Source organism: Rattus norvegicus, chromosome 4 (assembly GCF_036323735.1).
Source record: "Rattus norvegicus strain BN/NHsdMcwi chromosome 4, GRCr8, whole genome shotgun sequence".
NCBI lineage: Eukaryota > Metazoa > Chordata > Mammalia > Rodentia > Muridae > Rattus > Rattus norvegicus.
The window spans coordinates 110,714,430-110,731,674 of record NC_086022.1 but is presented as its reverse complement, the minus strand read 5'-3'; the positions used below and the strand labels follow the sequence as shown (position 1 = coordinate 110,731,674).

The 17,245-nt window shown below is 38.5% G+C and overlaps 1 non-coding gene across 1 annotated transcript; it reads left to right on the top strand.

Annotated features, from left to right (window-relative positions):
• The first annotated feature begins 5,180 nt into the window (after positions 1 to 5,180).
• Positions 5,181 to 5,287, top strand: LOC120102565 (U6 spliceosomal RNA). Its single transcript, XR_005504201.1, has one exon. It is a non-coding gene; the product is annotated as a U6 spliceosomal RNA (small nuclear RNA).
• Positions 5,288 to 17,245: the final 11,958 nt, after the last annotated feature.

Genomic DNA, 17,245 nt, shown 5'->3' with positions numbered 1-17,245 from the left:
AGAGTACAAGGCTTGAGGTTAAGAGCATATACTGTTCTTGCCAAGGACCAGAGCTCATTTTCCAGCATGCCTATCAGGAGACCCACAACTGCCAGCAATCCCAGCCCCAGCTATCTGACCTTTTTCTGGCCTCCAACTGTACCTGTGCTCACATGAATGTACATAGACACACACACACACACACACACACACACACACACACACACACACACACACATTTGGAAAGTAAAAGGAAGAGTTACAGCATAAAGAAAAAACAGGAAGAGAAACTAAACAAAACAAAACAAAAAATCACGGGCAGAAAGGATGACACTCCATAACCATTAGATGCTATGAGGGCCAGGATGTCAACCACCAACTAAGGAACAACACTTTGACTTTCATTCTTGCTGGGTACTATTGGCTACCTTGTGTCACAGGCAGTTTGATAAATCATACGCCAAAATCCAGTTTAGAAAGCAGAACAAAGTAAGTGTGGAAATGTTACTTGAAGATTGAATGAGGCAACAAGGAGATAAAACAAACAAATATGATTCTGAGAAGGCATGCAACACACACATTTGTACATAACATCTTTCAATAAAAATTGTACAGGTGGGGCAAGAAAAGAAAAAAGAAAAAAGAAAACTGACAGACATCTCCAGAAGCAGAATTGTTCTTTAATCAGAACAACTGAAGGCCCCAGTTTTTTTTTAGGAATTTGGAAATGCACACTCAGGGCATCGGGGTCTTGGAGTCTTAAAGAATGTCAGAGGACAGACTTAAGGGATGGAAAATTCTCTGTGGATGTCAGTTTTCCGTCAGCATGGAAATGGTAGACATTGGTGGCTTGCTATGTGGATCTGTTTAGTAGAAGCTTCCTTGGGTGTCATCAGTCGACTTTCCTGACCAGAGTTCCTCACTTCACCAGAGGCTCTAAGCTAATTATCTCTTCATGAAGAAAGACACATTTTTGTTGGTTATCTATAAAAATAAACCTAAAATCTAGAGTGTTTGCATATCTGATGACAACTTTCTTTGCAAGGTTATCCATAACTTTTGCCCTCATGCTTGATTATTCATTCGCAATAGGAAACATTTGTCTGAGCTGTTCATAAGTGTTAGCACCTTGTTAGATTTCAATGCTATCTTCGTGGAGTCATTAAGTGTATCTGAATATGGTTCCAATCTCTCAATTAACTGCCTTAATCAAAAATAGCCAAGAAAAGGTTAAACCTATGAAAGTGAAGCTAACATGGTTTGGACTGAGATGGGGAATTTTGTACTAGAAATACAAGAATGAAAGCTGTGGCTCTATGAATGAAAGATCCTGAATGAAAGCGACATGTATCACTTTTCAAAGGCTTATTAGCTCATTAGAACTTCAGTAACTAACTATACAGGGACTGGAAAGTTACAGGCATAGACCCTAATGATAGTTCATCTTGAGCTGTCCTCAGCCCCCTAATAGTCATTTATTGTTGGCCTCTGTGTCTGACCTAACATCCTTGGTACTATCAAACAAGACCATAAGGACACATTAACTCAGCTTTCACCACCGCAAAAGCTAAGGATGTTTCTAGAGAGCATCTGGGACCTGCTGCTGTTTCCTTTCTTTACTGTAACTCTGTAATCTGATGTTTCCCACTAGCATTTTTGGAAAGTGTTTTTATTTATTATTTGTTTGGTTACTATAAAAGCTTCCTAAAAACGTTACCAAGTTGAACATGGAATTTGAAGGAAATCAAAATCTTTGTTCCCATGCTATGGTCACTCATTTTTAAACCCAGAATAAATTCTTATCCATTTTGATGTGGGAGCTGTGTTTTCCATATCAACAGATATAACGTTCATCTCAAAACAAAGATGAGACCCACTGTTAGTAAGAAAAAATAATAAATGAATCAAGGAAGACTAGAGCTAAGTCTGGTCAAAGGAGAATACTGGAAATTCAACTTCATATCTAAAACTTACTGTGATGAGTGAAAAGCCTGGCATGTTGGTCCAAGAGGGACAGTGACTTGTTGGGAGAAGGAGTCCATTCAGAGAGGTATTAATGCCATATGTCGACAGACAGACAATAAACATGATCAAGGACCTATAGCAATTTCAGGTCCTAGTACAGAAGAAAGACATTATGCCAGGGGCGTTGAAGAGAGAAATCAGAGCCCATGTGATAGAACTCAGTTTCTTCACGGCAGGAACCAAGAGTAAGGTGCTCTTATTCCATGGCAGGCTGCAGGGAAAAGTGGGGAGCAGGGTGTATGGCTACAAATACTTGATTTGGTATAGACTCACTTCTGTCGGTAAGAAAACTTAACTAGAAATGTACAGACTCTGGCCTCAGTATGATGCCTGTTAATATTTGAATGATGGGGGCGGAGGATTTTGCAGGCTTTGTAGCCTGAGCAGCTTTCTGGTCTGGATTCTTACAGACAAGGTTCATATTGGCAGAAAAAAGGGAGGAATAAGAAAGCAGAGTCTGTGGGCAGTTTGAATAGGAACAGTATTGGATAAATTTATTGTTGAAATAAACGGGGCAGTTGGCACTAGTAGACCAAGGGTTGGGATTAAAGATCTTGTTCTTTAGTAAAATTTCTCCAGATTACATTAAAGTTTCCTTTTGAAGCTATTCCTAAAAGCCATAAAATACCAGAAATCTAGCTGATTTCTGGGAATTCTGAATATGGGGAACATTTTTGGAAAACGTATATTTTTCCCATGAAAATAGGCATAGAAATGGTTTCTTTTATGTTTACTTTATAAAAATTCCAAGAAATATAACTAATTTAAAAACTGTAAAACCTACATAAAATTGGGCATTACTATAATTGCAATCGGCTATATAACTATTTACAAAATGTTTAAAAGCTAAATTGAAAATATATTCATGTTCAAAAACACTTTAATAGCAAGTAATTTAATGACTAATAATTTGAAAGAAAATGCCCATTTATAAAATAGTCAGTTAAGTGTTTAGAAATACATTTTTAAATGAGTATTATTTATTTGTGTTCATTGCACAATGAGATATATATGGTTTTATTCATTTTATTTATAAGAAAATGGTCTCTAGGATATTAATTTGAATTCCTAAATTCACATAACAAGCTATAGAAAATCCAGGGTTCTAAATCAAAACCTACCTAAAGATATAGAACCACATATTCCAATAGAATCCAAGTATTTTCAAGAATTCTTATATCATTCAAACAACACATCTAATTTTAATTAACTAATTACTCAAATTATTTAATTAATTGGGCCAGATGTTCTAATATAAAAAATTATGTACAGGTTTTTGAAGATTGCTCACTGTGTAAAGTACATGTTGTATAAGCTAGTGAACATCAGTTTACACACCCAACATCCAGTAAAACAAAACCAAAGCCAAAAAACAAAGAAAACACACATATAAAAAAGTTCACATGCCACCATTTTCCTGAAATCCATTGCTAGAGGACAGAGAATAATGGATGGAAGCAGACAGACCCTGAGATTGCTGAGCAGCCCTTCTAGCTAAAGGTCAATGTTAGTTTCAGTGAGAGATTGTCTCAAAAATAATACAGATAAGTGATTGAGGTAGACATCCTGATGCCATCCTCTGGTCTCTCTACAATGGCTCTATTGGGGACAGATCCAGTTATTGAACTTCCAGTGACCTCACTAACACTAGGTCTTCCTGTGTGCTGACAAACTTCCTAACAGGGCGATAATAGACTGAGCATCTGAACTGTAAGCCAGCCACAATGAAATGTTTTACTTTATAAGAGCCACTGTGGTCATGGTGTCTTTTCACAGCAAATAGACCACTTCCTAAGACAGATGTCAAATACACGGTGGACAGGCAGCTGAATCAGGTGAGGGCTGATTTAGAAAATGAGAATGCAAGTCCCCAATGTTAGAGCAACCGAACCCATTAATGAAAGACTACTTGGAGAAGAAATAGAAAAGAACAAAGGAAAATAATAATTCAGAAAAGTGAGACGACTGAGGGAGTTGCGTGGTTGCAGTCTGATAAGCTATTTGTCTACAGGGAGGGGTTCTGAGAAGAGAGGGTGCAAGGTCTAACTCCACTCATCACTTTACAACACGGCTTAGTGTGAACCCGCCCTCCTAAGGATGGTCAGTCGCTTGACTTGGCTCAAATGCAGTGTTAGATTTTTCACACAGGCCAGGGATTCTGTTCTCTTGACTAGGGGATCCTTTACTACTCTTACTAGCAGAGTGCTGTTAAGTTCTAGGTTTGAATACAGGCCCTGAAAGGTGAACACAAGCCCTAGCAATGTGATTTTGCCAGGATTCTTAGTTGTTCGGTGTTTTGGTTTACAATTAATGTTAAAGATTTATTTTTGTTTTATGTGTATGATTCTTTATGTACATATGTATGTATATGTATGTACCACATGCACGCTTCGTTCCCTTAATGCCTTGTCAGAAGAGTTTGTCAGATCACTTGGGACTTGAGCTGTTAAAAAAATGAGTGTTTTGGAAAAAAGACTTGGTCCTTTGGAAGGGTAGGAAGCACTCTTAACTGCTGATTCATCTGTTTAGCCCTAAGTATAGTTTTATTAACTGGAAATGAATTATAAGAATAGACAAAGCTTGAGAGGCTCTGCCAGAGCATGACAAATACAGAGGCAAATGCTAGAACACCACTGTACTGAGAACCGGGTCCCCATTGGAGGAGGTGGGAAAGGATTGAAGGAGCTGAAGGGGTTTGCAACCCCACAAGAACAATATCAACCAACCAGAGCTCCCAGGGACTAAATCACTACCCAAAAACTATACATGAACAGACCCATGGCTCCAGCTGCATATATAGCAGAGGATGGCCTTGTTGGGCACCAATGGAAGGAGAAGCCCTTGGCCTTGCCAAGGCTGAATCCCCTCCTCCCCACCAGTGTTGGGGAATGTCAGGGCGGGGAGTTGGTTGCGGAAGGGGAGCACCTTCATAGAGGACAGGGAAGGGGGGATGGCAAAGGGGGGCTTATAGACAGGAAATCACAAAAGGGAATAACATTTGAAATATAAAGAAAAAATATCCAATAAAAAAAACAAAAAATGAATGACCAAACCATAGAAAACTCCACACATATTAGTAGCCAGTTATTTCAAGCTATTTTGAAATCCCTTAACTGAATTGTAATCAAATTTTTTTTAATAAATTATATTTTCAATGTTTTAAGATACCAAAATAAGTGCTTGCTTTGGCAGCACATATACTAAAATTGGAACGATACAGAGAAGATTAGCATGGCCCCTGTGCAAGGATGACACGCAAATTCGTGAAGTGTTCCATATTTTTCGAATGCCAGCAGCAAACCATTGAACGGAGAATAGGATCCCGTTGAAGGAATCAGAGAAAGAACTGGAAGAGCTTGAAGGGGCTCGAGACCCCATATGTACAACAATGCCAAGCAACCAGAGCTTCCAGGGACTAAGCCACTACCTAAAGACTATACATGGACTGACCCTGGACTCTGACCTCATAGGTAGCAATGAATATCCTAGTAAGAGCACCAGTGGAAGGGGAAGCCCTGGGTCCTGCTAAGACTGAACCCCCAGTGAACTAGATTGTTGGGGGGAGGGCGGCAATGGGGGGAGGATGGGGAGGGGAACACCCATCAAGGAGGGGAGGGGGAGGGATTAGGGGGATGTTTGCCCGGAAATCGGGAAAGGGAATAACACTCGAAATGTAAATAAGAAATACTCGTTATTAAAAATAAAAAAAAGTGAGATGGGTAGAAATGATAATATTAGAATGTATTTTAAAATAATTATAGTTCAAGAAATTGTAGTTTATAAATATTCTCCAATAAAAGTATATTGACAGATTAAGAACAAAATAAAAATAAAAGAAATACTGAAGTTAATAAAAAAAAAGAGAATACTTAGTTTCTGTTGTTTGGGAGAAAAAAAATCCTTAATTTCCGAAGTAAAACCTGATGAAGACTTTGTAGCCTGTTCATAAAAAACCTGGGCACAATTGTCAGGTGTGCACATCTAAATGTGTGTGAAGTCTTGCTGAACGTCCACACTGAACCTGACACATCTGCACTCCAAAGCCAATGGTGGGACCACTTTGACCATTTTGTGGTACAAGGAAGTACTACATTTTTGTGCACATGTGTGACCTGAACATAAATAAACCTCGATTCTATCTTCCTAAAAAAAATACCAAAATAAGTTTCCTTAGTAGGAATACATTAAAGGCTGTACCTTTTTCTAGAAGGTAGAGTTCTTTTGTTAAGATAGCTTGTATGTTAATGAGTCCACAATTACTTGACATGCATTGAATGTTTGCTATGTGCCTTCTCCTGACAGCCTGGAGATGATAACCATTGCTTCCCTCTCTTCTGTATGTGTACATTCTCTAGCCTGTGTCTCTTTCTGCAGGATTTGTTTTCACAAAGAATTTAGAGAGGAAGACAATGTGTACCCATGAGGTAGTTTGAACGAGATTGCCCTCCATAAACTCCGATGTGTTCTTATTCAGACTACAATTGGTAGTGCTATTTTCATAGGTTTAGGAGGTTGGGCCTTGTGGAGGATGTATGTTGTATGGTGTGGGCCTTCAGAGCCTCAAATCATTTGCAATGAGCTCGTTGTGGCAAGATGTAAACTCTCAGCTCCTTTTCCTGTTGCCCGGCAGACCATTTCCTAGCATGAGCAACCTTAACCCTCTGCATCCTTCAGCCCAAATAAAGTCCTCCTTCTGTAAGTTGCTTTGCTCATCATTACCACAGCAATAAAAAAGTAAATAATTATTCAGTTTTTAAAGTAATTTTCAGCTTTAAACTCCTTTTCCTTGTTCGCTAAGTTCCATGTCAGATATTCATCAGTGGAAAGCCCAATATAAAGTGAAAATCAAAGCCAGACTCATGATGAGGATATAACAACTATAGAGGAACTTAACCTATCCCTACAAATCTCACCTTAATGTGATAAAAGATAGTTTTTCCTGGAACAAAGTAGGAGTAACCATGGCCAATGAATACAGATTCTGCTTTCCTCATTTCATGTTCTAGCATAAAAATGGATTCATGAAATCTTCACAGCAACAGGACAACGAAAATCATAAATCAAGATCCTAGACAAATGGATTGGTGGAGTCAACACAGCAGGCTACAGCAAATAAGAAAAAGTTAAGTAAGTTATAAGCCTTAGATGTTATCTGGAATCATTCTTAACCCTTTGATTGATGGATACCTGGGATTATCTGTTTATACAATCCACTGGATATTAAGCTGTTGGTAACAGTATGTCATGGTTTACAAAGAGGTAGGTAAGGAGTGACTATTTAGAAGATTAAATGGAGCCCAAGATTAATTGCAGATAGGTGTTGAATCTGCAACTTTCCAACCACACCCGTGATATTCTAGTCAGTCAGCCTTTGTACATTTCTTCTTTCCAGCAGTTCTCATTCTTACCATTTTTATGGGTAGTTGAATACAGAAGCAGTCTTAGCTCTAACCCTTTGTACTGACTGCTTTTGTAAGTCAACTTGACACAAACTGGAGTTATCACAGAGAAAGGAGTCTCCCTTGAGGAAATGCCTCCATGAGATATAATAGTAAGGCATTTTCTCAATTATTGATCAAGACTAGGAGGACCCACTGTGGGTGGTGCCATCCCTGGGTTGGTAGTCAAGGGCTCTAAAAGAAAGCAAGTTGAGCAACCAGGGAAAGCAATCTAGTAATCAGCATCCCTTCATGTCCTCAGCATCAGTTCCGGCCTCTAGGTTCCTACCCTGTGTGAGTTCCAGTCCTGACTTCCTTTGGTGATGAATAGCAATGTGGAAGTGTAAGCTGAATAAACCCTTTTCTCCCCAACTTGTTTCTTTCTTTTTTTTTTTTTTTGGTTCTTTTTTTCGGAGCTGGGGACCGAACCCAGGGCCTTGCGCTTCCTAGGCAAGCGCTCTACCACTGAGCTAAATCCCCAAACCCCCCAACTTGTTTCTTGATGATGATGTTTTTTGCAGGAATATTAACCCTGATTAAGACACCCCTTAGCTGCTACATGGAAACGAATTATCAGTGAAATCTGGTAGTACAATGTAGGACAATAAGAATTGATACAATATTGCTTTAAACCATTGATGTTTAGGGCCCAATTTGTTAAATAGCAGAGATACAAATCAATGCTTTCCAGTGAGCATTGTAAGTAGGACACACATGATACATTTCTAATGATTAAGATATACCTGAAATACAAGATGAAATGAAATCAGTGGGAATCCGTATGAAGGAGGCTACTGTATTAGTTTCTGTGCCTCCCTCCAATGAAGGCAAGATCCATCCCTCAAATATGGTAATATATCCAGAGATATAAAGAGCGCCATCTATTAACATATCAAGTAAATTGGAATGACTTCCTGTCAACACATTCACAATATATGTGAATGGCCACTTTCCCATCAACACATTGTTTGGTGAAGGTGCAATGAAACAGAAAGAATGATTCCACTGCTCTTAAGCAATAGTAATTGGAGAACAAGAGTGAATCAGGGGTTCCCACACGGGAGAACTGTGGCATAGACACAGCACCTCTGAACACCAGGACAGTGCTCCCTCTCCTGCTAACTATTACTTTCGTTGGTATTGTTTTCTTCCACACACAAGTAGAGAAATGGATTATGAATACATGACGTACATAGACTCAATGCGTTCTTTTACCACAAAATCAAGAGTGCTTAGCTGTTATTGGAGCTAAGTGTTCTAACCTTAATTGTTAGAGCTGAGGACATTGCTCATGTCCTACCATGGTTCCGTTAAAAGCATCGATGTGTGCCTCTGCTGCAATTTAGCAAAATGTTCCCTAAACAGAAATGGTTTAAGTAATATTGTATCAATTTTCATAATTCTGCCTTGGGGCTTCACTTTTCTTAAACTCCCTCAACATTTTATTTATGGCTAATCTCTAACATCACTGTTCCCGTTTCATTTCTGTTGCTGCGATAAAATACCCTGACAGAAAGCAATTTGATAGAGAAAGGATTCGTTTGGATTACAATCCAATCAAAAGGAAAGGCAGAGACTGAGGCAGCCAGTCACATCACATTCAAGAGCACAGGTAGAATACATACAAGCTTGCCTAAATGCCAACCGTTCTGATAGAGTCCAGAGTCTCCAACCTGGGAATGGTGTTACTTATTTTCCGTCTGGGTCTTCCCACATCAATTAAGACAATTGTCCCTCTTAAGACAACCCCACTGGCCAACCTGATAGTCACAATTTCTCATCAAAAGCCTTCCTTGGTGATTTCATGTTGTGGCAAACTGACAAAACCATCTCAGTACTCGTTTCAGATTCTTGCAGAGCACATTTTCTATCATTACTTTTTTTCTTATGCATTTGTTTTACTTTTATGCAGATTTTCAGGCCTCTGATTTCCAGTAAAACACCCAAAATATGGCCTTCCAGTTGGATACAGAACCACTCTCCAATGTGAGTACTCCCTGCTTTCACTCCACCCCTATAAGGTTTCACTTCTATTCACCCACAGTCATTTTACAGATTTCGTTCTTAGCCCTCATTATGCCTCTCTTGCTATGCTCATCTTCTGAAATGGTACCATGGCAACTTGTGAGTGAATAACTTCTATGCAAAAGCTGATCAGATCTGTCAGTACATCATACATCACTCTCCAAACCCGGTGACCTTATTGCAAGTTTCACCCACACCTTAAGCCTTCATGGTAAGTGTGGGGCTCCGAAACATAACCGCATACCATGATAAACTAGCTTTTCTTCTTACTTCATTTAGTATAATGGTCTATTTTTAAAGGGAACATTCTAGGCTTCAAAATAAACTCATTTTTCTTCTTTTACATGTTCTATCTATGCACATGTAAAACTGTAATCCAAATAGCCTCAATTTGGACTCAGATATTGTGCAAACTTGTCTCCAATCTTCACCACTGGCATCCTCATTAGGTTCCAAGCACATGAGCTATACTGCAATAAAACTTGTGATCCATTGTAACTTTACTGCCTGTCTCCTGTCTATGCAAACTCCAGACTTGTTTTTGTTAGTCTTTCTCCACAGTTACTGTGTTAAGCCCATTAGTGCTGTTCTTAGTTTCACAAATGAAGTACCAAAGTTTTCAATTTGGCTTTCCAGGCCCCTTCTCAAATATTTTTATAACATTACTACCATATGTTTACCCTTTATTCTGAGCCAAAGGGAATCTGGTTGTCATGATCAGAAAATTTATGACACCATGAAAAGCTCTGGTACATACCCTAACTTTGACCTATAAAACTCTCACATCTGTTATTTATCTATCTTTCTTTCTTTCTTCCTTTCTTTCTTTCTTCCTTTCTTTCTTCTCCCTTTCTTTCTTCCTTCCTTTCTTTCTTTCTTTCTTTCTTTCTTTCTTTCTTTCTTCCTTCCTTCCTTCCTTCCTTTCTTTCTTTCTTTCTTTCTTTCTTTCTTTCTTTCTTTCTTTCTTTCTTTCTTTCTTTCTATGTTTGGCATCATAGTATGTATATTTAATCCTAGCATGTAGGAGGTATCGGCAGGTGGATCTTTGTGGTCATCCTGCTGTATTGATCTGCAGGACAGACAGAGATGCATGGTGAGACAATGGCTCCAAAAAGAAAAAGTATGTATTTGTACATGTGTATTTGTGTGAACATGTGTGTGTGTGTGTGTGTGTGTGTGTGTGTATGTGTAATTGTGTATGCTTAGGAAATGGAGAAAATACAGATTTTTTTCATGACATTTTCTGAACTCCACTTTTTAATAATTGTGTCAATTTTCTACATTTAAAAATAATCTATTATTTATTTACATTTTATTCATATGAGTGTTTTGCCTGTTTGCAAAATGTGAGCACAATGTACATGCCTACAGCCCATGGAGGCCAAAAGAGGCCGTTGGATCCTTTGGAACTGAAGTTACAGACAGTGATGCGTCATTCCATTGGTTCTAGGAATACAACATAGATTTTGTTGTTCTTAACTGCAGAGCCATCTCTCCAGCCCTGATTTGTCTACATTTTTTTAAATAATAATGATGACAGTTGCCATGTTTATGTATTAAACATATCTAGTCTTTCCCGCATGGTTTTAGGGACCTAGAAGACAAATTTTGTATTTTGTTCAGTAACTTTAGTGGCTTGTACAGCACCTGGCCATTGTAGAAGTTTTGTGATGTTTATTAACTTGCAGTAGATTAGAGTTAAGAGACCCACATGGGGATCAAGCATATGACCTCAGCCTCATTATCACTGAAGCCTGGCCACAAGAAAAATATGGAAAGTGGCAGACACTCCTGTTATACTTAAGCTTTAATTAAAGTGCATTTTAATTCTCAAGACAAGTTCCAGTTTAGTGACCCCGAAGAGGGAAAAAAATGTCCTCTATTCATTAACTGAACAGGGATAAATGCTAGAAATTTTTATTTTAAAGGAGGCAACACTAGCCCATACAAACTACCAACAGAACAAAGTGCCAGAGATGGATTGAGACAAGGGGAGTCACAAAGCTTTCTGAAACTAATGATTTGGTGAACCCGAAAGATTGCCCCTTCTTGCATTTTCAAATCTGCTTGAAGCACAAGGGAGATTTTTTGATATAAAGTAAAACATTAAATCACTTCTCCCAAAGAGCTCATGCTTCTCTTCACTGACTTTATGGGTGTACATAGTTTTTATCAGCTACCTAGAATAATTTATACTCGGCTTACTGCTTATTGTTCGTGCCTTGCTCATCTTTGCCTCTCTGACACAAAACTGTGCCTCTTGGAATAACCTTCAGTTCTGCCAGTAACAGTGGACATGGGAGGACAGCTAAATTTTTCTACATAAAACCCTAGAGCTGAAGAGAGTCTCTGAGACTACCTCTTCAGTCTACCATGGCAATGGGAAACCAACCATAAACAATGCATGGATTGGTGATGCTGGGGCTGTGTTCAAAACTTAAGGCAGGCTAGACTTGACCTATAGGGTGCAGTCTGGATATGAATTATTTGTTTGCTCTAATCTTTCTGTAAGAATCTTTTCATATTGCTTTATTTTAATTTATTGATATTTTTACTGGCTTAGGATACATGTAATCTTTTTATGAAACAGAAAGAGGTAGAGAAGATGGACTGTAGACTAAAAAGATTAGAGAAAGCAAGTAGAGAGTAAATCAGACAAACTATAATGTATATGTACATAATATTATCATAAAATAGATTATGGGTAATTAACATATTCCAAAGAATTAAACATATATGTATAACACACATGCACATAAACACACACACATTTTTCAAAGGAAGGGAAGTAAGTGATGTCACTTATCCTGGATATGGTGACAACAGAATTTAGACGCCAAGGAAGATGATTGTAGATGCTGAAATGAAACCTTCCTCTATTATTTCTTTGGAAGGCAGAGAGGCTAGAGTCAAATCCAAGTGTTTTCTAGCACAGTGAGTCTTACTTGCTTATTATATATCATGTAACCACCCACAGACATTATCGAAAAATGATAAAGCTCTACCACCCCCAAATTTTCAGCAGTAAGGAGAAAACGAAATGGTCTAAGCAATGAAGAAGCAAGAAGAATATATAAACTGGACTTCTCATTTTTCCAAACTGGGTTCTCTGGTCTGACTTGACCCTTCAGAGGTACACATAAATGGAAAATAATACAATACAGAGACATTGGGGCCTTCCAGAAGACATGAGAAGGTAATAGTCTACATTTCTTCAGTCATTACCCACATCATAGAGGATTTTTCCTCAATAGCTTTGAGCAGGCGGAAGTGCATGTGCGGCTGTAGATAGCATCACTGTACATTTACTGTGATTAAGGTAAGAGCTACCAAAAATCTGTGAAGCATTTAATAGTTGCTTAACTTTCAAAATTTAGTCCTTCAGGTTTTCCTTTTGCTATAACAAATTTGTGGAGTAAATCCTTTCTAAATGCTTCTGGATTTTTGTTTGTTTTGCTTTTAATTACTGAGAATGAATGCATATTTTATTTGATGTGATATAAAAATTACTGACAAATTAAAAATGTAGATAATTGAATTTATTAAAAACTAAGAACTGCTGTTCAGTAAAAGCCATCATCTCCAAGGAAAATAGCCCTACAAACAAAGAATATGTTTATAAAACACTGAATTGACAGAGGATTTTTACATAATTCCTTTTAAATTAAAAAATCGTGCATTAAATTGTTATCAAACTCATCCCATTGCCTCCTTTCCAATTCCTCCCATTACCCCCACCCCGTCCTCCTAATTTGATGTGCTCATTGTTTTAAAGACACTGAGTTTAGGAAGCATGATCATTTCTGACTCCTTCTAAGTTCTTGATTCAGATTTATGTCCAAGTGCAACTAACTGGGTAACACTGGTCCAACTAATTCATGTAACTTGCCAGTACAGATTTTTGTTAGAAGCTTAATATTATACATTGAAACATGGGAGAGGACTTTATGGTCTCATCCACCGGAGGTCTAGAAATTGGTTGCCTTCAGACATATGGCAAATATATTACACAACATTTATGACTTCTATATTTTATTTGTCTATCACTATTTTTACCACTGTTGCATTTCTCTTAAATTCCTGATAATTAGGACCATTTTAAAATTGAGTTTAGTAACTTAAACAAACATTTGAGGTCTATATCCTTCTATTATAACGTTGACATTTCTGCTGAAATATATTTGTCCATTGTGGTATCCACTACTATTGGGTCTCTGTTTTCCTTTCTTCATGAACACACAGAGCAACTATTATTTTCTAGCCCCTCTCACTGTTCAGTATGCCCACATGTAATGATCACTGAAATGTAGTATAAGTAATGCATGGCCTCTCATGGCTGACCCATAGCAGCCTGCCAGATGACCCTGCTACTATTCATTTTCCAGCCCAGATTATACATATGAAAGCCTCAATGTTTTAAATTTAGAAGTTGCTGGGGCTATGAGATGGAAGAAAGAAGACTTCTAACTCACCATATAGAATGAACATATTGGCCATGTCCACTGATTTAGCAAATATAGTTAATTTTCATTATAGTGAATCTTTAAGATTTCCAAGGGTATATATGATATGACAGCTACTATCACCTCACTTATAAATAAGTACAGTGACCCAAACACTTCATGGTGTCTACTAAGATGTCATTTTCCCTCTTTCTTGATGCTCCATAGTTGAGAGTCACTCATCAGCGAGTGACAGATATTTAGAAGTACAGAATAGTCAAATGTCATAATCAATTTCATCCCACGTAGTTTTGACAACAGACTTGAAATTCAATAGTTGTTTATTCATGCTCTTCATATAAGAATAAGGTACCTCAAGAATTAAACACTTTTTCAAAACTCACTACTAAAGACTAAGAATCGATATTCATGAACAGTCTGATCTGCTGCCAAAGTTCAGGCTCTTTATGCTATGTCACCTTTTCTATCATGCATGAGGAACCTCTAAAGAGCCTTTAATATGCTTGCAACTCCAGCCATCTCGTTCTCAGCCGACATTGAATATCCTGCCATTGGGGAAAGAGTTATGCCTTTCAATGTCACAAAACCGTTTATGGATTCATGATAATAGGAGGGTCGAGAGAAATGTTTTCCTAAATTTGATTAATAATTTCCCTTGGACCACATCCAAGAAGTTGGTTATGATGTGCTCTGAACTTCAGAGGGCTTGCTGCCATTGTTCTGCTGCACTGAGGCTAGTATTACCATTATAAACTTTTGAATCCAAACGTCAATGAGAGAGACAAAATGCCAATAACTTAAAGTGAGTTGGTAATTATCTTTCTTGAATGTGAGAACAAGTAGTACTGGATGCAATGATATGTGACCCACCTTGTCTTTATCTTTTTTTTTTTTTTTTATTAACTTGAGTATTTCTTATATACATTTCAAGTGTTATTCCCTTTCCCGGTTTCCGGGCAAACATCCCCCTCCCCCCTCCCCTTCCTTACGGGTGTTCCCCTCCCAACCCTCCCCCCATTGCCGCCCTCCCCCCATACACTAGTTCACTGGGGGTTCAGTCTTAGCAGGACCCAGGGCTTCCCCTACCACTGGTGCTCTTACTAGGATATTCATTGCTACATATGGGGTCAGAGTCCAGGGTCAGTCCATGTATAGTCTTTAGGTAGTGGCTTAGTCCCTGGAAGCTCTGGTTGCTTGGCATTGTTGTTCATATGGGGTCTCGAGCCCCTTCAAGCTCTTCCAGTCCTTTCTCTGATTCCTTCAACGGGGGTCCTATTCTCAGTTCAGTGGTTTGCTGCTGGCATTCGCCTCTGTATTTGCTGTATTCTGGCTGTGTCTCTCAGGAGCGATCTACATCCGGCTCCTGTCGGTCTGCACTTCTTTGCTTCATCCATCTTGTCTAATTGGGTGGCTGTATATGTATGGGCCACATGTGGGGCAGGCTCTGAATGGGTGTTCCTTCAGTATCTGTTTTAATCTTTACCTCTCCCTTCCCTGCCAAGGGTATTCTTTTTCCTCATTTAAAGAAGGAGTGAAGCATTCACATTTTGATCATCCGTCTTGAGTTTCGTTTGTTCTAGGGATCTAGGGTAATTCAAGCATTTGGGCTAATAGCCACTTATCAATGAGTGCATACCATGTATGTCTTTCTGTGATTGGGTTAGCTCACTCAGGATGATATTTTCCAGTTCCAACCATTTGCCTACGAATTTCATAAACTCGTTGTTTTTGATAGCTGAGTAATATTCCATTGTGTAGATGTACCACATTTTCTGTATCCATTCCTCTGTTGAAGGGCATCTGGGTTCTTTCCATTTTCTGGCTATTATAAATAAGGCTGCGATGAACATAGTGGAGCACGTGTCTCTTTTATATGTTGAGGCATCTTTTGGGTATATGCCCAAGAGAGGTATAGCTGGATCCTCAGGCAGTTCAATGTCCAATTTTCTGAGGAACCTCCAGACTGATTCCCAGAATGGTTTTACCAGTCTGCAATCCCACCAACAATGGAGGAGTGTTCCTCTTTCTCCACATCCTCGCCAGCATCTGCTGTCACCTGAGTTTTTGATCTTAGCCATTCTCACTGGTGTGAGGTGAAATCTCAGGGTTGTTTTGATTTGCATTTCCCTTATGACTAAAGATGTTGAACATTTCTTTAGGTGTTTCTCAGCCATTCGGCATTCCTCAGCTGTGAATTCTTTGTTTAGCTCTGAACCCCATTTTTTAATAGGGTTATTTGTCTCCCTGCGGTCTAACTTCTTGAGTTCTTTGTATATTTTGGATATAAGGCCTCTATCTGTTGTAGGATTGGTAAAGATCTTTTCCCAATCTGTTGGTTGCCGTTTTGTCCTAACCAGAGTGTCCTTTGCCTTACAGAAGCTTTGCAGTTTTATGAGATCCCATTTGTCGATTCTTGATCTTAGAGCATAAGCCATTGGTGTTTTGTTCAGGAAATTTTTTCCAGTGCCTATGTGTTCCAGATGCTTCCATAGTTTTTCTTCTATTAGTTTGAGTGTGTCTGGTTTGATGTGGAGGTCCTTGATCCACTTGGACTTAAGCTTTGTACAGGGTGATAAGCATGGATCAATCTGCATTCTTCTACATGTTGACCTCCAGTTGAACCAGCACCATTTGCTGAAAATGCTATCTTTTTTCCATTGGATGGTTTTGGCTCCTTTGTCAAAAATCAAGTGACCATAGGTGTGTGGGTTCATTTCTGGGTCTTCAATTCTATTCCATTGGTCTATCTGTCTGTCTCTGTACCAATACCATGCAGTTTTTATCACTATTGCTCTGTAATACTGCTTGAGTTCAGGGATAGTGATTCCCCCTGAAGTCCTTTTATTGTTGAGGATAGCTTTAGCTATCCTGGGTTTTTTGTTATTCCAGATGAATTTGAAAATTGTTCTGTCTAACTCTTTGAAGAATTGGATTGGTATTTTGATGGGGATTGCATTGAATCTGTAGATCGCTTTTGGTAAAATGGCCATTTTTACTATATTAATCCTGCCAATCCATGAGCATGGGAGATCTTTCCATCTTCTGAGGTCTTCTTCAATTTCTTTCCTCAGTGTCTTGAAGTTCTTATTGTACAGATCTTTTACTTGCTTGGTTAAAGTCACACCGAGGTACTTTATATTATTTGGGTCTATTATGAAGGGTGTCGTTTCCCTAATTTCTTTCTCGGCTTGTTTCTCTTTTGTATAGAGGAAGGCAACTGATTTATTTGAGTTAATTTTATACCCAGCCACTTTGCTGAAGTTGTCTTTATCTTTATACCTAAAACAATGGAATCCTTCTCTCTGCAGAACTCCA